This window comes from Lampetra planeri, chromosome 3 (assembly GCF_965212315.1).
Source record: "Lampetra planeri chromosome 3, kcLamPlan1.2.h2, whole genome shotgun sequence".
NCBI classification, from domain to species: Eukaryota; Metazoa; Chordata; class Hyperoartia; order Petromyzontiformes; family Petromyzontidae; genus Lampetra; species Lampetra planeri.
In genome coordinates, this window is record NC_136109.1 from 5920113 (window position 1) to 5946181 (window position 26069).

Here is a 26069-nt window from a genome sequence, read left to right on the forward strand (position 1 = left end):
GGGGACGCATAGGTGTTCGCCGATTCTGAACCCCCCTCAGCCGCTTACGTTGGCCGTCGGGAAGTCGGATACTCCGATGGAACCGGGACCGACTGACGGGGTTTTGAATCTGCCGCGGTCTGTCTGGATTCGGGAACAGATGATGGACGAGTCGTTGTCCATGCGGAAGCGGTCTATGAGGGACAATGGGAGTTCGAGTTCGGCTGTGGGGCCGCGAACCGCTCTCCGAGATGGTCTGCTTATGTGGCGAGAAAGGTTCCAGGAAAGCTGGCGTGTGGTGGTACCAACGTCCTTGCAATTTGAGTTGATTAGAACTCTCCATTGTGACACACTATTGCATTTAGGGGTGCAGAAGACTTTGTTGACGTTACAACGTCATTATTTTTGGCACGGCATGGCGACAGATGTCGTAGGGCACGTGCGCGCGTGCCCTGAATGCGCCCGGCGTAAGCCGCCTAAACATCCTTACGTGCCGCCTCTCCAGTCGATTCAGGTGTCTCGAGTCAATGAATTGGTGGCACTGGACATATTGGGACCCTTCCCACCATCGGCGAGGGGAAATAAATATTTGCTGGTAGGGGTTGAGTATCTCTCCCGTTGGCCGATGGCCTGGCCGTTGCCCAATCAGTCGGCCGCGGCCATCACCGACGCCTTTTTGTTTGGGTACATTATGGACAAGGGGGCGCCTGAGAGACTCCTCACGGACCAGGGCCGAAATTTCTCTTCTAAATTATTGGCTGAAGTGTGCGCGGGCCTTGGGACTAAGAAAATACGGACATCTCCATACCATCCGCAGACGGATGGTATGGTTGAGCGGCTGAACAGGACATTGTCTGCCATGCTTTGCCATACTGTGAGTGAACAGCAATCAGATTGGGATCTGCACATCCCCGGAGTGCTTTCGGCGTACAGGATGACGCCCCATGCGGCTACAGGGTATTCGCCGTTTTACCTTATGTATGGTCGGGAAAACGTGCCTCCGGTGGATGTGCAATTGGGTACTGGGGTGAAGGGACCTCGTAAACCACTCCCTGAATACATTCAGGACACGGTTCGCCGGGTTACGGAGGCGCGGGAAAACGCCCGCGTGGCTACGGCCAAAGCCCAGGCCCGGAACGAGCGGTATGCTCGGCGGTCTGAGGGGGAGTGCCCCTGGAAGGTGGGAGACCTGGCCTGGCTCCATTGCCCGCAGGTGCGGCCGGGGACCTCTCCTAAATTGCACAAACCTTGGCATGGTCCTGTGCGCCTCATTGAGGTTCCCAATCCACAGTCGGCGCGCGTTCAGATTGGGTCTCGCCATTGGTTTGTTCATACGTCGCGGTTGAAACCATATGTTGCTCCCCTACGTGATGCGTCATCTCCCAATGTTGCCTTGCCGGGGTCTGTTGCTGCTGACTCTGACTCTTCCCCGCCTGCGTCCATTGATCTTGCTAGAGCGCCTGTCGTACCTGTTCCAGACAGGCCGACCGTGACACCGCGGGGGAGGAGTGGGCCTGTTCGGAGGGCGCCTGCCAGGGCTGCGGGACCTTCGAGCCCTGCGACCCTTCCGACCCCGCTGCAGGCGCATTCGCGGAACACGACCAAGACTGATTCGTCAGGGACACGAGACGTCGGTGGACTTCCAATCGCAGCAGGGGAATTACCCCCTGTCATTCCTCGTGTTCCATCGCGTCCCCGTTCTACAAGTGGGCCGCCGACCGTCCGGGACGGGCCGGCGACCCGCACTCGTTCCAAATCGCTTACGTTTCGTTGATTGTATGTTGTTATTGTTCTTGTTCTTGCCATCGTATTTATCGCATGCTTTCGTACGTTCGTCGATGTTACTTGTGTTGTTGTTCTTGTTGTTATATTGCATGCTTAGTGTCCTTTAAGGGGGAAGGTCGGTTCACCGCATTACGCTTTGGTATTGTTCAGCCGAGGTCGGCTGGGTTTTTTCTATGGGGGAGGGTGGTGTAATGCGGGCGTAAGCGACCTTCCGGATGTGACGTCACGAGGAGGCGGAGCCAGGTGACGTGGGTGAAAGGTTGGGGTCCTTAAGCGGGTAAACCGGAAAGAGAAGGCAGTCGGGGTGTGAATGGAAAGGTGTGGGGCCACGCGGGCGTACGAGCCGAGGGGGCACCGTCGAAGCGGGAGCCAACCCCGGGAACAGTAGGGAGCTACTGGGAGGTGTAAAGCTGCAGATAGATATAGGCAGTAAGGCTGTGTGTGAGAGGCAGCGGGGTGGCTGCCAAGAGTCGCAGGAGCGACGAGGAGGCGAGACAGCACGAGGCTGTCAGAGCTGCGGAGTAGCAGAGAGGAGAGTGGAGCTGCAGCAGGAACAGCCAAGGGAGCTGTGTGAGATTACAGCAGCGGAGCTGCTGTGGGGCTGCAAGAGCGACAGAGAACAGCAGCGGGGCTGCTGATGGTGACTGGAGTGACATCGGAACCAGCACTGAGAGAATAAGAGAGACAGCCGTGTGGGAATGCAGTACGGACCGAATAAAGGACACTGAGCCAGAGATCGTGGTCAAGTCTCTTATTACATATGCATCAGCTGTGCCCCCTACCCACACACAAGCTTAATGACACGTCTGCTTTGTAAGGAATGCATCACCGACAAGTGTAATGCATCGCATGCAGGGAGCACAGCCAGGTGGCACTCCGTTGCGTCACGCGTGAAGCGTCGCTCCCGTGCATTGCGTGTGGTGCGCATGGTGCGCATGTTGCGCGTGGTGCAAAGCTGGTTCTTAGAGAGCATTAGGACCTGTCTCACCTTGGGGAGAATTTCCTGCAGTGCCTCTTGATCCAGCTCGGCTCCCGGCTGCAGCGTCTGGGGGCAAAGCAGGGATCGGTCATCCTCTCTCACGCAGAGAGATCCGTGTGTGGTGTGAGTAGGGATGAGTCATCCTCTCACGCAGAGAGATCCGAGTGTGGTGTGAGCCGGGACAAGTCAGGCACCCCCCCCCACCCCCGTATATCTAGACCAACAGAGACTCCTCAGCCGTGCATTGTGCTGAGCGATAGCCACTGACAGTTGTCATATATATGCTTTTTCCAGGAAGTTATATTAAGAGTGATGTTGCCTATTTTGAATGCAATAGTTTTTTTTATATATATCTGGATTTAGCGGGTTCCAAAAAAAATCCAGTGGGGTAGACTTGTTAACTCCTCCCTCAAGACACCAAAGGCCAAGGAGCACCCCCCCCCTGCCTCGCCCACACAAAAGACATCTGGAGTAGAGGCCGACCGAAACTGAATTTCTGGTTTCGGCCGAAACCGAAACCAGAAAAAAAGTAAAAAATTGACTTTCGGCTGAAACCGAAGCCGAAACCGAAAGTTTAGCTACACTTTCGACCGAGACCGAAACAGAAAGGTATATAACCGAAGTTACCGAAGACACGATTTATGAAATATGTCATGATGCAATACTACTTTAATAAAAAATAAATCTAAAACTAATCATTCAGAGCCTGCAGTAAGAGTCGCTAAATAGCAAACCTTTAGGTGTTACTTACTTAGTAATTATATCCAAACAAACGAATGTTGTAGTTAAGAAACAACAGTTTTTCCGCATTCTCGCCCAGCAGGTTGCTGCGCCTTGCTTGCATCAATCGACTTTAGTGAAGTAATCCCACATTGCATGTTTCAACATTCTTCACGGTGATTAACTGCTCCGTTTATTAATTTTTATTTTCGACTTCACTCAGATTCGTAATTTCGTTATCACTAATTCGCTACGGAACTATTAACTAACTGAATATCAATATTGTCAGACTTTGCATCTTGGTATCAACACGCGTGTAGACTGAAGCGAATGCAACACATAAGCCAAGGCGGGCAGGCGACTGGGAACAGACAACAGAGGCACTTTGTTGTCGTCCCGCCAAAGAGACTCCACCCACGGATGAAAATGCAGGCTGCCGTCTGTTGACCGGTCGTATATACATTGGTTGCGGCTGTAACCTCGCTCCCAAGCTGCTGCTGCTGACGGGTGTGTGTGTTTGCAGCCTATCGCATAGGATTACCTAGCGCCGACTTACCGGCCAATAGGCAGAGTGATAGACGTAGTACTCGCGTTATATTCTAAAAATAGATATTCAGTTGATGACCGAAAGTCAATATCAGTTTCGGCTGAATCTGAAACCAGACTGAAAGTAAAAAAATGACTTTCGGCCGAAACCGAAAGTTAAAAATGTACTTTCGGCCGAAACCAAAAGTACGCAGAAAGAGGCCATTTGCCAACTTTCAGCACCAAAACCGAATTTCGGTCGGCCTCTAATCTGGAGGTTAGTTATTCACAAACTTGGCTTGGGAAGTTGTAAAACTGGATTGACCACCACCTCATGAATAATTTGAAACATAGGCTTCAATGTTAACTTGATAGAATGTATTGTTATATGATTATGTAGCTCAGTTTTTTACAACGACTATTTACATGTTTATTAACACCCACCGATCTCTATATAGTGCCAAGAGATCTGGGTTAGACATATACACTTGATAACGAATGATAGAAGTTTTGATCATTTAGAAAATATATAATACGAATTTTTTCAATTCTCTACGACCAAAATAATGTGTTCCAGGGGTATAAGAAGAGCCTGCACAAACGCTTTTGTCTTCCCAGTGGCTGTCATTACATGCTACAGCAGGAATTAATTTCTAAGGATGAGCCGACCTAAAGAGGGGGAAGGCCGTTTCACAATAAACAAGGCTACAGACACCATACTTAGGAGCAATTAAAAACATCTGCACCCAAAAGACTAAAGATGACCTCCAGAGGAAGGGGGAAGTATGGCCGAAGTGACAATCACTGGCTCAGGATATCCAGGCAGCCAGATAAAAAGGTCCTTGATGTGAAGGACGTAATAAACCATTTAGGATCTTAACTGATTGTTGTTCACATTTACGGTGACTTTCAGACCGCAGTCCACTCACTGGCATTGACTGTGTATCTTGTGTTCTCCACAGGGAATGGATTATTTGTTCTGCTGCGGGTCTCCTGCCACCGCTCTCCCATTGACATGTTTCGTTGCTTCTACATACTATTAACATTCCCTCCCTTTGTTAATGCTTCCCCCTACCCCCTCCCTTTGATGCTGCTAATCCTGCATAATGCATGGGCATAATATGACTTTGAACCCCCCCGCCCACCTCCTACGCATTTCCAATAAATATGCTAAATTCTTCTTGATATGCAAATTATTTTGTCAATGCAATAGTTTTTTTATATATATCTGGATTTAGCGGGTTCCAAAAAAAATCCAGTGGGGTAGACTTGTTAACTCCTCCCTCAAGACACCAAAGGCCAAGGAGCACCCAACCCCCCTGCCTCGCCCACACAAAAGACATCTGGAGTAGAGGCCGACCGAAACTGAATTTCTTCCACCTCCAACCCAGCTTATATATACGCTCCAAGCTTGGCAGTGTTTCATTCTACGTGACTTTACCGAAAGAACCAAGAAGATAAACTAAAACAGACACACAGACACGCATACCCGGACAAACGGTCACAATCAAAAGGAAACCTGCTCCTTTGTGAGAGAAATCAAAAGACCAAAAACTGACCGATGACGAGCGAAGGAGCAAAATCAAAAGAATTTGGATATAAACGACGAAGACAGAACCACCAAACCAGTCTTGCAATGACAAGCTCCGGGGTATGGTCCTCGAAATTAACCATGGGTGTCGAGTCTTGCAGAGGAGAGGGGCTATGTGTTGCTTAGTGTTGAGTTCGGCGCTGGCAGACTGAGTAGCGCTGAAAGTTTTATTCTACCTTCATCCTTATGTTTTGAGTCGCTTGCAGAGTCAAGGACTGTGAGAAGTTATACTGTACTAAGCTATAAGAGTTGTGGGAGGCTAAGAGGTGTGGAAATACATTTTTATATAATATTGTGATCAGATAAGACGGGTGAGAAGTTAAGTAGAGATTGGAGTTATACACTAATATCGAGAATGCATGAAATGCTGTCCAAGCGACTGCTATTCTGATAAGAGTTTTGATGAGTTTTGGAGAGTGAGGGAGCGAGGAGGCGTGAAGAGTGAGTGAGGAGGTGTGACGAGAAGCGCACAGCAGGAGCCCTCCTGAGGGAGGGGGGGTACCAAGGGTGGTCGCGCGAAGCAAGCTGCTCCTGACAAGCAATGAGGACTGACCAGCAGCACAGCGGCTAACGACTAACCACGAGCGTACTGACTCAGAAGACGAGCACCCTCCAGCAAAGGTCGAGGTCGAGGCACAATCAACCGTGTCTGGTACCACGGGGGGTGCCGCACTGTTGCCCAGCGGATGAATTGCGAGCGCTATGTGGCGACCTGACCATCGCACACACCACCGCAGACGGAGCCGGACCCATCGATCCCTGCCAGCACGGGCACCGCAGCCAGTGTGAGCAGCGTGCCGAATCGACAACCACTCCACTGTGGACGGAGCCTGACCGACGCAGCCGAGAACAAAACGCAGTGTTTTCGACACACACACACGCCGACCCAACGTTCCCTACTGGGGACCTGAAGTATTTTCGGTACAGGGAAACGCCGTAAATCAAGCCTGCCCCGTCTCCGGAACAGACCACAGTTAGCCAAGATCGTACGTGGACAAACTCCAAACCATACTACCCGCTATAATTACTGGACCTCGTGGTGACTGCCCTCCAACACACACACAATGCGCATATTGGTACAAATAAGATTGTTCCGCGGGGTTTTGATTCGCAAAGAGTTGCCATTCGAAGGTGGTGTGTTAATTATTAACTGGTCGTGGAGAAGCATTGTTCTGTCCATTAAGTTGCATGAATACGGTCGTTTAGAAGTATTTGCCATTTGTTTTATTTTCATTACATAATCTTGACCGCGAATTCATTGATGTGCCACTAGCCATTTAATAAGCATCCATTTTACGAATCTACACACTCGCATGGACACTATTGTTTTGGGTTATTTATTTTAATTGCATAATCTTGTCCATTAATTAATGGATGTCCACTAGGCAATTGATTAGCATCTGCGTTACAGATCTGCACACTCGCATGAATACAATTTTTTAGAGATATTTATTTTAATCACATAATCTTACCAATTAATTAATTGATGCCCCCGTTTGGCAATGGGCACGTTTCTTTAGCACGTTTCCGTGTGAATATTGTAATTTTTAGGACTTTCCTATCGTCATGTATTGTCGCCTTAATTTTCAGTAAGCCTATTTTTCTATACAGAATACAGCCTCTAGACAACGAAAGAGTCAATAATAATACACTTAACTATACACACACCTATTGATCAAATAAAAACTAACACACATTAATAATACTCCTATATACAAACACACATTTAGAGTATACACCATATAATACATTCTCACATTTAATCACACATACGATTGATGAACATTACACTTACACTCATTTAACATACATTACTTACACGTTTAATTATCTATGAATTGCAAAATTTCGTAAATTGCATAATTTCGTAAATTGCATATTCTTTTTATTTCAAATATTTTTCACAATACGTGTGGTGCGGTCAATGGCTGAGGAGGCACTGGCTAGTGTCAGAGCCAGTCACACACTGAGGGGGCGTGGCCTCACGGAGGGGGGCGTATTAGACGTGTCCCCCTCAGTGAGGCAGATGTGATAGCTGCATCCCCTGGTGCTTTTTCATTGCAGTTTCATGACGAGACCAGCGAGCCTAAATATCTGTATACACATACGTGAAATAAGTTACCTGGAGTATGGAAGGCGAGGAAATGAAATGAATGGGTCTACAAACATTACATTGATGACATACTGAGATAGTAACAGGCACGCGATTATTGCCCGCACTCCATCTAGTTACTGAGGGGTTGCGCAATCAGAGGGGAGGTTGAGCTCGTCGCTGCCTCACCTCTCGTCTCTTCCTGTATTTGCAGCGGAGTTTCGCAAATTTGACGATTTTGACTATAAAAATGATTGTAATCGTACAGAAAAGACATTTACAACACAGATCAGTGGAAAAATCTTAATATATTTTTTTAGTAACAGCTATTTTCATTGAAGTATGACAGGTGAGGCTCTGCCTCCCCTGCCTACCCTGACCGCACGTCGCTGCAGCACAGTGATAGGTGAGGTTGTAACAAGGCCCAGCGTTAAGGCGTTTGCGGCTTGAAGAAGAGGTTCGAGCTCAAAGGCCACCCTGGTTAATACTATGGGTATATTAAGAAAAAATGCACGATGTCTGCTTCATAGTGAAAGAAGCCGTGACGTTATTTGAAAAAAAAAAATAGGTTACATCTGCCAGTGTAAAGGTCCAAATTTGAAAATTACTAGCAAATTACCTCACTGTGTAAAACCACAATGCTGGTAGCTATGCATGCTGTAAACCAGCACACTGGACAATCCATACCCAAGCACATCGAGGCTTGCATCTCCTGGCTTACCAGGGTATGGCAGTACAGCAATTGGAATAATTGCCACCTGTTACATTTCCACGGATATTCAATGTTACCCACTCTTGACTTTTCTCGCTAATTGGCGCATTACCGTCACAGTTGTGGAGCAGCTGCTGAGTCAGCATTTCTCCTTGATTCTGAAAAAGAAGCTAATAGGTCAGTGGGAGTTACCTGGGAAAATAAAAATAGTTTAATTTTATTTATATTTGTTGTGATTTACTTCCTTTTCCTATACTTTGCACTCCTATCGTGTGTTTGTATGGTTTGTTGTTATAACTTTCTGACATGCCTCTATACTGGACATCTGTGAAAATTAGCTCAATAGCTCTTCCGACTCCTCCAGTCTATTTTGATTCTGATTAGAAGGTGACATCACTTACCTGAATAGCTCAGTGTGAGATGCGATGCATCACATTAAGGGGATACATTCAAGGCACAGGCATCATTCACATATGGGCAGTATCTCAATTACGTGTAATTTAGATGTGTCATTTAAATATGTAATCTAAAATAAAATTGTAATTCATATCTAAATTACACACCTCAAAATAGTTGGTAATTTATATAAAAATTATACATGACATGGATAATTGCTTATTTATATCCAAATTACATTTCTCCAGAAATGCGTCAGATGAATTCACTTTTCCCATCTCTGAGGGCATCAGGGTGTGGTGACTTCACCAGTGACTGTGATGGACTTTTGTTCATCTAAGCCGTGCAGCCTTGACTTACACACCAAGCTCCTGTTTGTGAGAATCTGGACTCAGTCCCTCTACCCAGTCACATGCAATGACTCACAGAGACAAGCTACACACAAAACTCTGGTGAGAATCTAGATAGAAACTATGGATCGTGACCAAAAATGGGGTCATCTCATCAGAGAATGGGGCAGAATCTGGGCCATTTACAGGAAATACAGCAGTGACACCAACTTGACAGGGTGTCGCGTACACCACAGCAGACCACACTGCTGTAGAAAATGTAATGTTCTGTAAATGTAACTGTAGGGACATCTAATTGTTTAGTCATGGGCAACAAGTGTATTTTGTAAATAAGCTATCAAAACAGTGCAATCCATGAGCGTTTTTACATATGTAGTGTCGTAGGTCTCTTCTCCGTCTCTCTCCCTTGTCGAGGTGTGTGTATGCGGGTGGCGTGCGGTGCACACACTCAATCGGAGACGAGGTAGACTCAACTCTGTGGGGTTTGAAGTCAAGGGGAGTGCCAAAACACCAACAATAATTGCTCCAAACCTTCTACGTAGTAACAAGGAAAACAATCCCCTTCTTGGGAACTCTGGCATAGAACCATCCTCACCCTAGTGGGAATGGAACACCTTAGCCACAAACTGAAAGGAACAGATTTGGAATATGAGGACAAATAGTCACCATTTCTGCTGAACCCAGCATGAATACCCAGGCAAACGGGAGACCGGGGTGGGGGATGGACTTCAGACGCAACTACATTCCCACAAACACTATAATGATCATTGCTCCCAAGGGAAAACAAGTTGGTTAGACCTGGGCATTGCGTTTATGTTACTTTATTTTTGGGTTCTGTTGGATTATATTGTACCCCCTCCCTTTTTACCCTTGCTTATACTTTATTTCTCCTGTTCTCGCGCCAGTTGTAGGCACTCCTAAAACTATCTGTACGGTCACATACACTTGACTTCTCCCCGCTCTCATCTATTCTGCACCTCACCTATCCTGCACTCAGCAACTCTGCACTCAACAGTTATGCACACAGCAGCTCCACACTCAGCGACTTTGCACACAGCAGCTCCGCACTCAGCGACTCTTTGAACGCTGCATCTCCACCGCTGCCCTCACCTACGATGCCTCATACCCGCTCACCCGTCTGTCCCGGGCGGGGGATTCAGCCAACACCCGCCCGGCGATGGTGTGAGAGTTGAGGTCTCATTGACGGCTTGAGCGGCAGCGGCGAGATGTCTTCACTCTTGGTTCTCGGGCAACTCCCCCTCCGCTCATGCACACTCTCCTTATATATCCCTCCTCATTCCGAGTCCTCACGTGGTCCCCCTCAAGCCGCCACCAGCCCGGCGCCTTGCCCTTATCATCACCCCCATCTCCCGTCTCCCCGACTCCAACTTCTGGGCACAAGGTAACCACCTGTTCACCCTCGTTTGCACCTGCTTCTCCCCTTAATTTCTGGCGATTTGTTGGTGCAAACCTCATGTTGCAACGCACACATCTGTTCGACCTCAGTTGCACCCGCATAACAGCGCACACCACGTATATCTGTCCTCTGCATATGTATCGTTGCCCGTGGTGGTGGGGTGGTAGCCTCAACCCATCCCCATTTGGTCCCTGACCCAAAAACGTAAAACCCTGGAACGCTGTGCGATTGTTCACCATGTATACCTCTCGGAGGACTATTTGGTTGGGTTCTTGATAAAACAAAAATTAATACTGGTAGGAACCTTCTGGTTACACCAGCCCACAGGGGATTATTGTGTCTGTCCGTCGTGCAGGGAGGGGCTGGGTGAGAAGGGAGGGGCTGGGTGGTTGGGGAGGGGAGGGTGGGGAGGGTCTGGGTGGGGAGGGTGGGGCTGGGTGGGGAGGGGCTGGGTGGGGAGGGTGGGGCTGGGTGGGGGGTGGGAGGGGTGGGGCTGGGTGGGGAGGGGCTGGTCACCCCGTGGTGCCCTTATAAAACTAAACGTTTAACCTACTCACGCCGGCTTGTGCCCGCCCTCACAGTCGGACATATTTGCGAAATACACCATGCCGCTGTTGACCCTGGCCATTGACCGAGTAACCCAACGTTCCTAGCAGCTCCCTCTGCAGGAATGTGTTATTGATATTTAGACATTTCCTTTAACATTATATCTAAAGTCATTCTTCATCTGTGTCTATTATATTATAATGTTCAGACCAGTGTTTTGCCACCCTGCATGACACCAAGTCTTGCCTTGTTGTCACTGAGTCATTTATACTTCCCCAGGGCTCTATTGTGGAAGAGACTCCGCGTCTCTCAAGGCTCTCCCCTGGCTGAGCCCAACGTTGGACCTGTAATAAAAGACTCGGACGCTTCTCTCTGTCCTGTGTCCTTTATTTGGGTTCGATCTCTTTTCCCTCACGGCACTCCCCTATATACTCTTCACTCTGCAGCCCTAGGCTGCTGTCGCTCACGTAGCCCAACTCCCTCCTAGCAGAACCGCTGCTGTCTCGTCGCGCAGACCCCCGCTGCCCGACTCCCCTCTTGCAGACCCGCTGCTGTTCTCGTCGCGCAGACCCCCGCTGCCCGACTCCCCTCTTGCAGACCCGCTGCTCTCTCTGCAGCTTCCTTGCTGCTCCTGCTGCCCCGGGGTCGGTCACCGTTGGCCGACGGTGCCGATCCTCGTGGCCCGTGTGTGGCGATCTCGCCACTCTCTCTCTCACCCTTCGCCCTGCGTGGCCTCACAACTTCCCAGTCTCCGATCACTCCCTACTGCTTCCGGTTTCCCCCCTTATAGACCTGAACCCTCTCCCCCACGTGACGTAACTCCTCCCCCCATGACGTCACTTCCGGGAGGTCGTTTACGCCCGCATTACACCACCCTCCCCCGTAGAGAAAATCCAGCCAACCTCGGCTGAACACAACTCCAACAAGCAATGCGAGTGAACACGACCAAATACGAAAAAGGACACGGGACACACAATAGTATACCGAAAGAACAAGAACACAACACAATAATTAACGAAATGTGAGGGATTTCGAGCGGGTGCGGGTCGCCGGGCCGTCCCGGACGGTCGGTGGCCCTCCCGCCGAGCGGGAACGTGGCAGGGTTTTAAGAGTGACAGGCTGAAGTTCGTCTGTCACTATTGGAGGCCTGGCAACGTCCCGGTCCCCTATTCTCGAAGGCGCAGCATCAGAGGCGTCCCGCAATCGCGTCCGCGGCGGGGTTGGAAGGGCTGCGGGCCTCAAAGGTTCCGCAGCCGTGGTAGGCGCACCCCGAGCTGAGTCTTCTTTCCCCTGCCGCGTCACGGCCGGCTCGTCTGTGAAAGGCACGACAGGCGCTCTTGCAAGGTCAGCAGGCACAGGCAAGGGCGAGTCAGCAGCAACAGACCCCGGCAAGGCAACCTCAGGAGATGACGCAACCGGTCGAGGGGCCACGTATGGTTTCAACCGAGATGTGTGGACGAACCAACGCCGAGAACCAAACCGAACACGCGCCGACTGTGGGTTGGGAACCTCGATGAGGCGAACCGGCCCTTGCCATGGTTTATCTAACTTAGGAGAGGTACCTGGCCGCACCTGTGGACAATGGAGCCAGGCCAGGTCCCCCGTTTTCCAGGGGCATTCCCCTTTTGAACGTCGCGCACACCGCTCGTTCCGAGCCTGGGCTTTGGCCGTAGCCATGCGGGCCCCTTCCCGCGCCTCAGTGACACGGCGGACTGTGTCCTGAATATAATCAAGAAGAGGCTTAGCAGGTCCCCTCGCTCCGGTTCCCAACTGTTCATTAATCGGCGGTACGTTTTCACGACCGTACATTAGAAAAAACGGCGAATATCCTGTAGCCGCATGCGGCGTCATCCGGTACGCTGAAAGCACCCCAGGGATATGCAAATCCCAATCCGATTGTTTTTCACTAACCGTGTGGCACAACATGGCGGACAGGGTCCGATTAAGCCGTTCCACCATACCATCCGTTTGTGGGTGGTAGGGAGATGTCCGTATTTTTTTTGTTCCCAGAGCCGCACACACCTCCCCCAACAATTTAGACGAAAAATTCCGGCCTTGGTCTGTAAGGAGCCTCTCCGGCGCCCCTTTGTCCATAACATACCCAAATAGAAAGGCGTCTGTGATAGACGCCGCTGACTGGTCAGGCAAAGGCCAGGCCATCGGCCAGCGGGAGAGGTACTCCACCCCTACCAGCAAATATTTATTTCCCCTAGCGGATGGCGGAAAGGGTCCCAAAATATCTAACGCCACCAACTCATTAACTCGAGACACCTGAATAGATTGTATCGGCGGCACATATGGATGTTTAGGTGGCTTACGGCGGGCACAATCGGGACACGCGCGAACGTGCCCGACGACATCCGTCGTCATGCCGTGCCAATAGTAGTCTCGCTGCAGCGTCAATAGCGTCTTCTGCACCCCCAGATATAAAAGCGTGTCACTATGCAGAGTCCTAATCAATTCGTACCGCAATGATGCCGGTACAACAAGACGCCAGCGTTCCTGCATCCCTTCCCTCTACATCAGCAAGCCATCACGGAGAGCGGTTTCCGGCACGCCTCCCACACAGAGTCCCCCACTCCCCTTCGCAGGCCGCTTACGTAACGTTACCAAAGATTCATCCAACATTTGTTCCCGAATCCACACAGACCTCGGGAGATGTAGAATGCCATCAGCCGGTACCCCATCAGCCGGCCCCGGCTCAAGCGGAGCTTCAGGCACTTCGACTGCCAGCGCAACAGGCTGAGGGGGGTGCTGAATCGGCCCACACCTATGCGTCCCCGACGCACACGCGCAAGGGGATCGCTGCGGCAGCCTGGAAAGTGCGTCCGCATTAGCGTGACGCACTCCCTTCCGATGGTGAATTTGGAAGGAAAATTCTTGCAGCGTGTCCAACCACCGCGCCAGCTGGCCAGATGGTTGGTCCATTTTAAGAGCATACTGCAAGGCCGCATGATCCGTGCGAACAATAAACGAACGACCGTACAGATACGGTCGAAATTGGCGGAGAAAAAAAACAATAGCCAAAAGTTCCCTGCGAGTGACGCAGTAGCGGGTTTCAGCGGGAGACAAAACCCGGCTACCATACGCCACCACGCGTTCCACACCACCTTTGGACTGAGATAACACCGCCCCAATGCCTGTGTCACTCACGTCCGTATCCAGAATGAAGGGATGTGGAAAATCCGGATAATCCAACGTCGGTGCCGTAGCCAATAGATCGCGTAGGCCTCGAAACGCGGCCTCCTCTGGCGGTCCCCACGCAAATTTATGTCCTTTACCCGTAAGGAGATGCAAAGGCCTCGCGATCGTAGCCAAATTTGGAACAAACCTCCGATAATATGAGGCGAACCCCAAAAACCGACGGACATCCCCCACCGTGGCAGGGGTTGGCCAGTCACGGACGCACGCAGTTTTGTCCGGATCTGTGGCCACCCCGTCAGCACTGACGATGTGCCCCAAATAACGCATGGAGTGTTGCAGTAGGTGACATTTCTTAGGCTTAAATTTCAAATTAGCAGAACGCATCCTAATGAACACAGCCTCCAACCGTGATAAATGCTCATCAAATGTGCGGCTAAAGACGATAATATCGTCTAAATAGATAAGACATGTCTCCCACTGCAACCCCGTTAATACCAACTCCATCAACCTCTGAAAAGTGGCAGGGGCCGCATTCAGCCCCATCGGAAGACAGTTAAATTGGAATAACCCCTGCGGCGTACGGAAAGCAGTCTTTTCTTGCGAGGACTCGTCAAGGGGAAGCTGCCAGAAGCCCGAAGAGAGATCTAGCGTTGAAAAGAACTTCGCCCCCGACAAGGCATCGAGAGAGTCGTCCATACGCGGCAGGGGATACGCATCTGCCACCGACACTTTATTTAATTTACGAAAGTCTACACAAAATCGCAATTTGCCATCTTTCTTCTTGACCAAAACAACAGGTGCGCCCCATGGGCTGTTAGACGGAGATATTATGTCCGCAGCCAACATGTCATCCACTGCCCCTCGAACATGCTCTCGCTCAGCCGGACTCATCCGATGCGAGTTCAACCGAATAGGGGCAGCGTCCCCTGTGTCAATATGATGGTAAAGCAACGAGGTGCGTCCTAAGTCCAAATCGTCGGAGCTAAACACATCAGAATAGCTCAATAATAATTTACGGATCGCACAACGTTGTTCCCCGGAAAGAGCTGAATTCTCCCCACACAATTCAGCAATCCAGCGATCATCTGCAGCTTCGGGCCCCGAAACACCTCCAACAAAACCCCGGCCGGACAGATCATCATGAGCTGTAAACGCAGTAGTGGCATGTGCCACAACGGTACCCGCCGGCACACACACGCTTTCGGCACTCGCGTTAAGCACCTGCAAAAACGGCTGCTGGTCTGGCCGGACAATAGTTTGTGCCCCAACCAGCGCCGATCCACCCGTGATGGTGGCGGACGGCGACAACAAAACCCCAATCGCTCCTTGACGACCAGGTACAGGCTTCCGATAACGCAAAGGAATGAGCATCTGTGAGCCAGGTGGAATATCAACAGACACTTCGGACAACACCTGCACCTGGGCGACAGGAGCAGGTCGCCCCCAGGGCGACGGCAAAAACGCAATTTTACAGCCTTCCGGTAATTCAATGCAGTTCTCATTAATTCGAATTAGAATGGGCATTTTGGCCAGAAAATCGGTCCCTAATAAACAAGGAACCGCAAGAGACCTCGAAATTAACACAATTCCCGAGGCCGACACTCCCCCGATAGCAATGTTAGCGTCCACCTGGCCCACAATGCCCATGCTACCCCCGTTCGCGGCGACGCAGGAAGCGTAAGCCGGACTCACGGCCTCTGGTGGGATGTTCAAGAGATGGAATATTACATCCGAAATAATGGTCGCGGACGCTCCGGAATCTACCAAAATCCGTACGTCCACCCCTTGTATCGACCCAGGTACGGTGGACGAACCGGTAGCGGCCGCGACGACCCGCCGAGCCAACTTACGCCACTGCGTTACCGAGCGACAAGGCGCAGTCAATGGCCTCCCGTTATTAACAACACCCGGATCGCATGACAACGGTGATGAGTGAGGTGTCAAGCCTTGCCGGGTGTCTGGTGCGCACCGACTTGCCTGTGCTGGCGAATCCTTTCTTGGAGCGGCCGCTGTCGAGGCCTCCTGCTGGGGCGGACCCGGGACGCGGGTCCAGCAGTCCCTGGCGTAATGGCCCTTACGCCTGCAGCGGAAACAGCCGATGTCGTTGCGCCTGGCTGCGGGCGCCCCGTCCCGACGCGGCCGTGTCGGCGGCGCAGCCCGCGGCCCCGGCCCACCGCGGGCCGGCCACGGAGCAGCAGCAGCCGACAGCTCCTGCGGGCTCCCGTCGTCCGGCACATAAACTGCCTTCTTGGGGTCCCAACCCAAGGCTCCCCCTTCGACGATGGGCCCCCCCGTCCACACCGTAACTTGCTTCCACCGGCGCAGGTTAAACTGGGCATCCAGACATTTAGCCGCAGCCCGGGATGTGAGCTTCTCGTGACCGCACACCGGCATAGGAATGCCGAGATCCCGGGACAACTCCAGCATCTTCCCCAGGATGAGAGGTTCCAGCAGGTCAGGCTCCGTCTCCGGGTATGCGGCCATAGCCAGCTCCAGTATCGCGCCCCTATACGCCACTGGAGACTCCTCGGGTGCGCGTTGCCGTTGCACAAACCGACGATGAGCATCATCCGGCGGCCCGTAAGCGTCTGCCATTTCGTCGAACACACCTCGCAATGTTTTCTTCTTTGCGGCTTTTATAGAGCGAAAGAATCTAACGGACTCGTCATCGAGAAGAGTCGGAAGAACTTCTAATGCCTCGGCGTCAGTCCACCTCGCCGAGCGTACCGCTGCCAAAAATCTGCAGGCGAACGCACTCCAATCGCCCCCGATGGAGAACTCCTTGACAGTCGTTAGGTGACGACTGCGACTCCTTGGCGCGCTCCCTCCAGCCTCTGACTCATCCGGTGGCATGTTCAACATGGCGTCGCAACGTGGTGTCGACAAGATGGCGGCCTTCCGTCGCGGAGGGCCCAAAATGGCGGCTTCCCGCGTTTCGTCGTGCGCCACGCCCAAGATGGCGTCTTCGTGCCGCGTGGCCGATGGCGTCGACAGCGAAGACACCCCGGGCTCCTGCGGACCACCAACATCTCCTTCCGACGCCGCCCTCGGCGTGACGAGCTCACACAACTGTGCAAGTACGTTCTTGAGAGTTTCCAGTTGCTCCGCCATCTGACTCCATCTTAAATCCGCGTCCTTTGGTGCAGACGGGTCCGCCGACGCGGCGACATCTTGGACCCCCGGACCCGCACTCGTCCCAGCACGGATCTCCTCCTCTGCCGGAGTCAGGTCCACCCCAGGAGGAAGGTCATCGTCGTCGGAAGATGAAGCCGATGCCGGAGACGGAATATTCTTTTTTCTCAGTTGTTTAGCCATGCCGTTACACTTTTGACACCAGTGTAATAAAAGACTCGGACGCTTCTCTCTGTCCTGTGTCCTTTATTTGGGTTCGATCTCTTTTCCCTCACGGCACTCCCCTATATACTCTTCACTCTGCAGCCCTAGGCTGCTGACGCTCACGTAGCCCAACTCCCTCCTAGCAGAACCGCTGCTGTCTCGTCGCGCAGACCCCCGCTGCCCGACTCCCCTCTTGCAGACCTGCTGCTGTTCTCGTCGCGCAGACGCCCGCTGCCCGACTCCCCTCTTGCAGACCCGCTGCTCTCTCTGCAGCTTCCTTGCTGCTCCTGCTGCCCCGGGGTCGGTCACCGTTGGCCGACGGTGCCGATCCTCGTGGCCCGTGTGTGGCGATCTCGCCACTCTCTCTCTCACCCTTCGCCCTGCGTGGCCTCACAACTTCCCAGTCTCCGATCACTCCCTACTGCTTCCGGTTTCCCCCCTTATAGACCTGAACCCTCTCCCCCACGTGACGTAACTCCTCCCCCCATGACGTCACTTCCGGGAGGTCGTTTACGCCCGCATTACAGACCCATAGAGCATTACCATGCAGTCCACGCCATCGCGCACCAGGCCTCACCTTCCTGCGGATGCCGGCTGTGATGGAGATCATGGTGAGAGTCTCCACCAGCCTCTTGGATGAGTATAAGATGTTCTCCAGCAATGTGAAGTCATTGTATGAGGGCCGGTTCACCATGTCCGTCAGCAGGGAGATGGCTCCTGCACACCATGAGCATACATTACTAAATAACTGTAATAATACAGCACAATTATAATTGTAGTGCTTAAGCAAAATGTGCCACATTTTACATATGAAAATGAGCAAATACAACCAATCAGAAAAAAGTTAAATTAGCCGAGATGTAGAAGGCAACGTGAGATGCTCTGGACAGTCATTGGGCCACTGATTGCTAAAAAAAGAGATGCATAACATTTTTACATGTAATAAAACAACCCTTTCCCCGTTTGCAATGAGTGATTAAGATTTGTTGTTTTGCATATCGAGTGCATCTGGGCTTTTTGGTATTTGTTTTTAAGTGTGTTTTGACTGTACAACAGTGAATACGTATTGTGCAGATTGCATTGTGATTGCTCAACAGCCTCTACAGCGGCAAATGCACTAACACTGTACACTTGCAGCTTGTGTATTTGTGTGCACATTGTGCTTTGCGAGTGTGTTGACAGTATTGGAAATCACGAGGAAAATAAAGCCCAGCAAGAATCATCATGCTTCAGCATGCAGAACTTTGCAATGCAAACATGCATGTCCTTCAGTTCACCATGCTTAATCATCTCTGTTATTAACCCAACACTGCCATAGTTACAGTGTTACTTACTACATGAGAGCAGCAGCAGGCACAGATGGCGGATGATTCCTGTACATCAGCTGAGCAGTGCACACTTCCCTTCAGTCTGATTCCCACCTTTCTCTGTTTTCATTTTCCCACTGTTCATGTTCAACACTTTGTTTGACCAACATAAATTGGTGATGGGTGTATTAACCATACTACAATGTGTTGTCTGCTACACAGTAGACACTAAAGATCATGTGATGCTAAAGATCATGTGATGCCTTTTGCAAGACAAGTAATTGTGTGCCGCAAGAGAAGTCATTGTGTGCCGCCGTCATGGTTCAGATTTGAAAACCTACCCACCAAATACTGAACTTTGATTATTTGGATCATACACAGCAACTCGACTGTGGTTTCCTGATCGACTGAGCAAAATTGACCAAATGGCTCCCTCTCGTTAATAACCTTTCTGATGTTCTGATGTAGACCAAATATTTAACACCACTCATTCACATTTATCTAATATTTAATACATTTAAACTTTTTTTCCAGAAGGGTTCTGCCAAGTTTTTGCAAAAGGGGTAGATGGTGCGAAGTGTAATGTAAATTTTCAGGAAAAGATTCAGCAATGGGAAATTTGACCTATACCAGTCACACTGCATGTTTTTTTTTCTCTATAGGAGGAGAACCTGCAGGATACCAATGCAGAACAGGGGAGACCAGCAAGGCACCCGCATCGTGAATCGAACCCAGGCTCTACTTGCTGTGAGACGCAAGTGTTACGACTGTGTCACCCTACCGCCAATCCTTGATGTGTAAACTGATTGCATAAAAGTAATTGTTTAGCCTTGTAGTGAAAAGGAACGCAACATTGTCCTTAGTTTTAACTTAAGACAATCTTTCTAAATTTGCACTCTACATATTTACACACATCTTACCGAATGTGTCGTGACACATTTACTCTAACTTGTGATTTCATGCTAATGACATGCTTATCTTGCACTGCTTTAAACATGATCTCCTCCAAACATGGCCTAATCACAGCTCTCCAGTCCAACGCCCATCCGCTCACCCTTTGCGTTACAGATGATGTCCAGGTCCTGCTCAGTGGTGATCCTGGCCAGGGCGTTCAGAGCGGAGAGCTTGCAGGGTGCGTCGGGCACGTCCAGGTAGCAGGCCAGCACGTCCGCCGCCAGCTCTTGATGGAAGCACGACTTCAGCTCCACCTCCTCGCTCAGGTTTGCCAGAGTTGTAACAGCAAACCTCAGCGTGTTGCGGGATTCCTTGAGAAGATATCAGCAAAACAAATGGGTTTCACAAAAATTACTGCACAGTGTAACATGAGCCTGACATTAAACATGTCAGTGAAATAACAACACATCCTAATGATATTTGTAATTTTCGATACACTGTACTGTTGCTTCATGTCTGCACTGTTGCTTCATGTCTGTACTGATTTTTCATGTATATGAAATGCGAGCGTAAACAAGTGGGAGGAGTTAGGGTCACGTGGGGGGAGAGCTTTTAAGGACAGGAACCGGAAGGGTTCGAGGAGAGAGTCAGAGTAGAGATAGGAGGAGGCCACGCGGGGCAGGAGGAGGAAAGTGGCGCGATCGCCACGAGTCGGAGACTCAGCACCGTCGGCCAGCGGTGTCCGGGCGCAGAGGCGACAGAGAGCCAGCAGCGGGGCAGCATAGTGGGCAGCGGTGGGGCTGCACATTAGGCAGCAGTGGGGCTGCAGATCAGGCAGCAGAGGGGCTGCATATCGGCTACAGTGAGGCTGCATAACGAGCAGCAGTGGGACTGCATGGTGGAGCAGCAACAGGGCTGCAGGAGCGACGGCAGCGGTGTGGCTGCCGAGCGGGAGACAGAGGAGACACTGAGCGAGGACGCCGTGCGGGCAAGATTGTACGAACCAATAAAGGACAACGGAGACAGACCCGGTGCAAGAGTCCTTTATTACACTGGTGTCAGAAGTGAAACGGCATGTCAAAACAGCTCAGAAGAAAGAATATCCCCGCACCATCGTCTGCTACATCTACCAACGACGACGACCTTCCTGAGGCGGTGGCGCTGCCAACGATGGAGAGAGGAAGCGACGCAGGAACGAGTGACGGCCCGGGGGTGCAGGAGGTGGCCGCTTCGGTGGATCCACCCGCGATGGGGGACGCTGACCAGAGATGGCGACAGGTGGCGGCCCAGCTGGAGGCATTAAAGACGGTCTTGGCGCAGCTGTGCGACCTTGTCACGCCGGCGACGGTTTCGGAGAGGCCCGGGGGTGAACAACGGACCGGGGCCTTGCCTGCGCCGCCAGCCCTTTCCACCACGCGGCACGAGGACGCCATCTTGGGCGTGGCGAGGGAAGAACCGCGGGAAGCCGCCATCTTGCGCCCTCCACCGCGGCAAGACGCCATCTTGCGCCCTCCACTGCGGGAAGCCGCCATCTTTGACATGTTGCGGTGTGACGCCATCTTGAACCTGCCACGCGACTCGCCGCCTGCGGAGGACAGCGGAGCGAGGACCCGCAGCCGTCATTTGACGACGGTTAAAGAATTCTCAATTGGTGGGGACTGGAGTGCGTTCGCTTGCCGGATATTGGCGACGGTATGCTCCGCTAAATGGACTGACGCAGAGGCCCTGGAAGTCCTGCCAACTCTTCTCGACGATGAGTCAGTCAGGTTCTTCCGCTCCATCAAGGCCAACAAGAAGAAGACACTGAAAGGTGTCTTCGAAGAAATGGCGGACGCGTACGAGCCTCCGGAGGACGTTCACCGACGATTCGTTCAGCGCCAGCGGGCACCAGAAGAGTCGCCGTTGGCATACAGGGGTGCTGTTCTGGAACTGGCCATGGCCGCATACCCTGAGACGGAGCCTGACCTATTGGAACCCCTTATTTTGGGCAAAATGCTGGAACTATCGAGAGACTTGGGGATCCCTATGCCGGTGTGCGGCCATGAGAAGTTGACGTCACGTGCTGCTGCGAAGTGTTTGGATGCCCAGTTTAATCTGCGCCGTTGGAAACAGGTGACAGCGTGGACGGGGGGGCCCATCGTCGAAGGGGGTGCCATGGGTTGGGATCCCAAGAAGGCGGTCTACATTCCTGACGACGGGCCCGCAGGAATTGACGGCCGCCTCCGCGCAGTGGCCTGTCCAGGGAGGGCGGGGGCTGCGGTCTGCACCGCCGACGCGGGAGCATCGGGACAGAGGGAGTGCTGTGCGTCGCAACGACGTGGAGTGTTTTCGCTGCGGCCGCAAAGGCCACTTTGCCAGGGGTTGTTGGGCCCGTATCCCGGGACCGCCCCAGCAGGAGGCCTCGATCATGGACGTACCGCGGAAGGACCCTCCAGGACAGGCAAGTCGGTGCGCACCAAACACCTGGCAAGGCTTGTCACCTCATTCATCACCATCGCCGCGCGGTCCGGGTGTCATTAACAACGGGAGGCCGCCGACTGACCTGTGTCGCTCGTTAACGCAGTGGCGCAAATTGGCACGGAGGGTAGTTGCAGCCGCTACTGGTTCGTCCACTGTGCCGGGTTCTATACAAGGGGTCGACGTGCGCATTTTGGTAGACTCCGGTGCGTCCGCGACGATTATCTCAGATGTCATTTTCCATCTTTTGGGCATCCCACCGGACGCAGTGCGGCCGGTTTATGATTCCTGCATAGCAGCGAACGGGGGAAGTATGGGCATTGTGGGCCAGGTGGACGCCAATATATCCATCGGGGAAGTGTCGGCCTCAGGAACTGTGTTGATTTCGAGGTCCCTTGCGGTTCCGTGTTTGTTGGGGACCGATTTTCTGGCTAAAATGCCCATTCAAATAAGGGTTAATCAAAATTGCATTGAACTACCGGGGGGTCGAAAAATTTCATTTTTGCCGTCGCCCTGGGGGCGGCCCGCTCCGGTCTGCCAGGTGCAGGCACTGTCCGAGGTATCTGTTGACATTCCACCTGGTTCGCAGATGCTTATCCCTTTGCGATATCGGAAACCGGTGCCTGGTCTAGAGGGAGCGCCTGGGGTTTTGTTATCACCGTCCGCAACCATAACGGGCGGGTCGGCGTTGGTTGGGGCGCAAACTATTGTCCGGCCGGGCCAGTCGCCGTTTTTGCAGGTGCTAAATGGGAGTTCGGAGAATGTTTGCGTGCCGGCCGGAATGGTTGTGGCCCATGCCACGACGGCGTTCACGGCCCATGACGACCTGGGCCGCTGGGACGTGGTAGGCGGAGTTTCGGGCGCTACGGCCCAAGATGATCGATGGGTTGCCGAGTTGTGCAGGGAGAATTCATCCCTGACCGGGAAACAGCGATCCGCGCTTCGCGCGCTGTTGCTAAGTTATTCAGATGTGTTTAGCTCGGATGATTTTGACTTGGGACGCACCTCCCTGCTTTCCCATCACATTGAAACGGGGGACGCTGCTCCGATTCGGTTGAATTCGCATCGGATGAGCCCGGCGGAGCGGGACCATGTTCGTGGAGCAGTGGAAGACATGCTGGCTGCAGACATAATATCCCCGTCTAACAGCCCATGGGGCGCGCCGGTAGTCTTGGTGAAAAAGAAAGACCGCAATCTGCGATTTTGCGTCGATTTTCGCAAATTAAACAAAGTGTCCGTGGCGGATGCGTACCCCCTGCCACGTATGGATGATTCCCTCGATGCCTTGTCGGGTGCGAAGTTCTTTTCAACGCTGGATCTCTCTTCGGGATTCTGGCAACTTCCCCTGGATGAGCCCTCGAGGGAAAAGACTGCTTTCCGTACGCCGCAGGGCCTATTTCAATTTAATTGTCTTCCGATGGGGTTAAATGCTGCCCCCGCCACATTTCAGAGGTTGATGGAGCTGGTATTAACGGGGTTGCAGTGGGAGACATGTCTGATATATTTAGACGACGTCATCGTCTTTAGCCGCACATTTGACAAACATCTACAGAGACTGGAGGCGGTGTTCGCTAGGATGCGCTCCGTCAATCTAAAATTTAAACCTAAGAAATGTCACCTATTGCAACGATCCGTGCGCTATTTGGGACACATAGTCAGTGCCAACGGGGTTGCCACGGACCCGGAGAAGACGGCGTGCGTCCGCAACTGGCCAACCCCGGCCACGGTGGGGGATGTGCGTCACTTCTTGGGGTTTGCCTCATATTACCGTAGGTTCGTTCCCAACTTTGCAACGATCGCTAGGCCTCTGCACCTCCTTACGGGTAAAGGACGGAAGTTCAGTTGGGGACCGCCAGAGGAAGCGGCGTTTAAGGGCCTACGCGATCGTTTGGTGACGGCGCCAACATTGGACTATCCCGATTTCGATCACCCTTTCATTCTGGACACGGACGCGAGTGACACTGGCATCGGGGCCGTTCTGTCACAGTCCAAGGGCGGTGTAGAATGCGTGGTAGCTTACGGTAGCCGCGTCTTGTCCCCCGCAGAAACCCGCTACTGCGTTACTCGCCGTGAACTTTTGGCTATTGTCTATTTTCTCCGCCAATATCGGCCCTATCTCTACGGCCGTTCGTTTATTGTGCGCACGGATCATGCAGCTTTACAATATGCTCTGAGGGTAGACCAACCATCTGGCCAACTGGCACGATGGTTGGACACCCTGCAGGAGTTTTCTTTCCAAATTCAGCATCGGAAGGGGTCGCGGCACGCGAATGCAGACGCGCTCTCCAGGGTACGCATAGGTGTACGCCGGCTCAGCAGCCCCCTCGGCCTATTGTGTCAGCGGTTGAGGTGCCTGAGGCTCCAGTGTGCCCGGGACCGGCCGATGGGGTTCTGAACCTGCCGCGATCGGTGTGGATTCGCGAACAAATGCTTGACGACTCGTTGGGGGCTTTGCGGAGTCGGGCTGCGAAAGGAGGCGGGGGACTGCTTTTCGGAGGGACACTGGGGGCCGCTCTCCGCGACGGACTGCTGATGTGGAGGGAGGGGTTACATGATCGCTGGCGTCTGGTTGTACCGTCGTCGTTACGGTACAAATTGATTAGGACTCTGCATTGCGACACTCTATTACACCTGGGGGTGCAGAAAACCTTGTTGACGTTGCAGCGAGACTACTTCTGGCATGGCATGACGACGTATGTCGTCGGACACATTCGCGCGTGTCCCGAGTGTGCCCGGCGAAAGCCGCCTAAACACCCATATGTGCCGCCAGTGCAGTCTATACAGGTGTCTCGGATTAACGAGTTGGTGGCGTTGGATATTCTGGGACCCTTCCCGCCATCCGCTAGGGGCAATAAATTCTTGCTAGTTGGGGTGGAGTATCTCTCCCGCTGGCTGATGGCCTGGCCCTTACCCGACCAGTCGGCGGCGTCCATTACGGACGCCTTTCTATTTGGATATGTCATGGACAAAGGGGCGCCGGAGAGGCTGCTCACGGATCAGGGCCGACATTTTTCTTCTAAATTGTTGGGCGAGGTGTGCGCTGCTCTGGGGACTAAAAAGATCCGTACATCTCCCTACCACCCGCAGACGGATGTCATGGTGGAACGGCTAAATCGGATGCTGTCAGCCATGCTATGTCACACGGTTAATGAGAAGCAAGCTGATTGGGATTTGCATATCCCTGGGGTACTCTCGGCATACCGGATGACGCCTCACGCGTCCACAGGGTATTCTCCATTTTTTTCTCATGTACGGCCGCGAGAACGTGCCGCCAATGGACGTGCAGTTGGGAATGGGGGCGAGAGGCCCTATTAAGCCTCTCCCCGACTACATTCAAGACGCTGTTCGCCGCGTCGCCGAGGCGCGGGAGGGGGCCCGATTGGCTACTGCCAAGACCCAGGCCCGGAACGAACGTTGCGCTCGATGCTCGAAGGGGAAATGCCCCTGGAAGGTGGGGGACATGGCCTGGCTGCATTGCCCGAAGGTGCGAGCAGGAACCTCCCCTAAGCTGCATAAACCATGGCAGGGGCCGGTTAAGCTCATTGAGGTTCCTAACCCGCAGTCTGCGCGCGTTCGGTTTGGATCTCGGCGCTGGTACGTCCATACGTCTCGGTTGAAACCCTACGTGGCCCCACGGACGGATGCGTCATCTCCTGATGTTGCCTTGCCGGTGTCTGTTACTGCCGACGCACCTCTGCCTATGCCTGTTGACCCTGCAAGCGCGCCTGTTGTGCCTTCTACAGGCGAACCGGCCGTGACACTGGCGGAGGCAGCGAATCCTGCTCTGGGTGGGCCTACCACGGCTACGGGGACACCTGACCCCGCCGCCCCTCCAACCC

At 52.5% G+C, this 26069-nt stretch overlaps 1 protein-coding gene across 2 annotated transcripts in view; it reads right to left on the bottom strand.

Annotated features, from left to right (window-relative positions):
• Positions 1-26069, bottom strand: part of LOC144736816 (uncharacterized) — a 674279-nt gene that overhangs the window by 359307 nt on the left and 288903 nt on the right. The window lies entirely within an intron of this gene.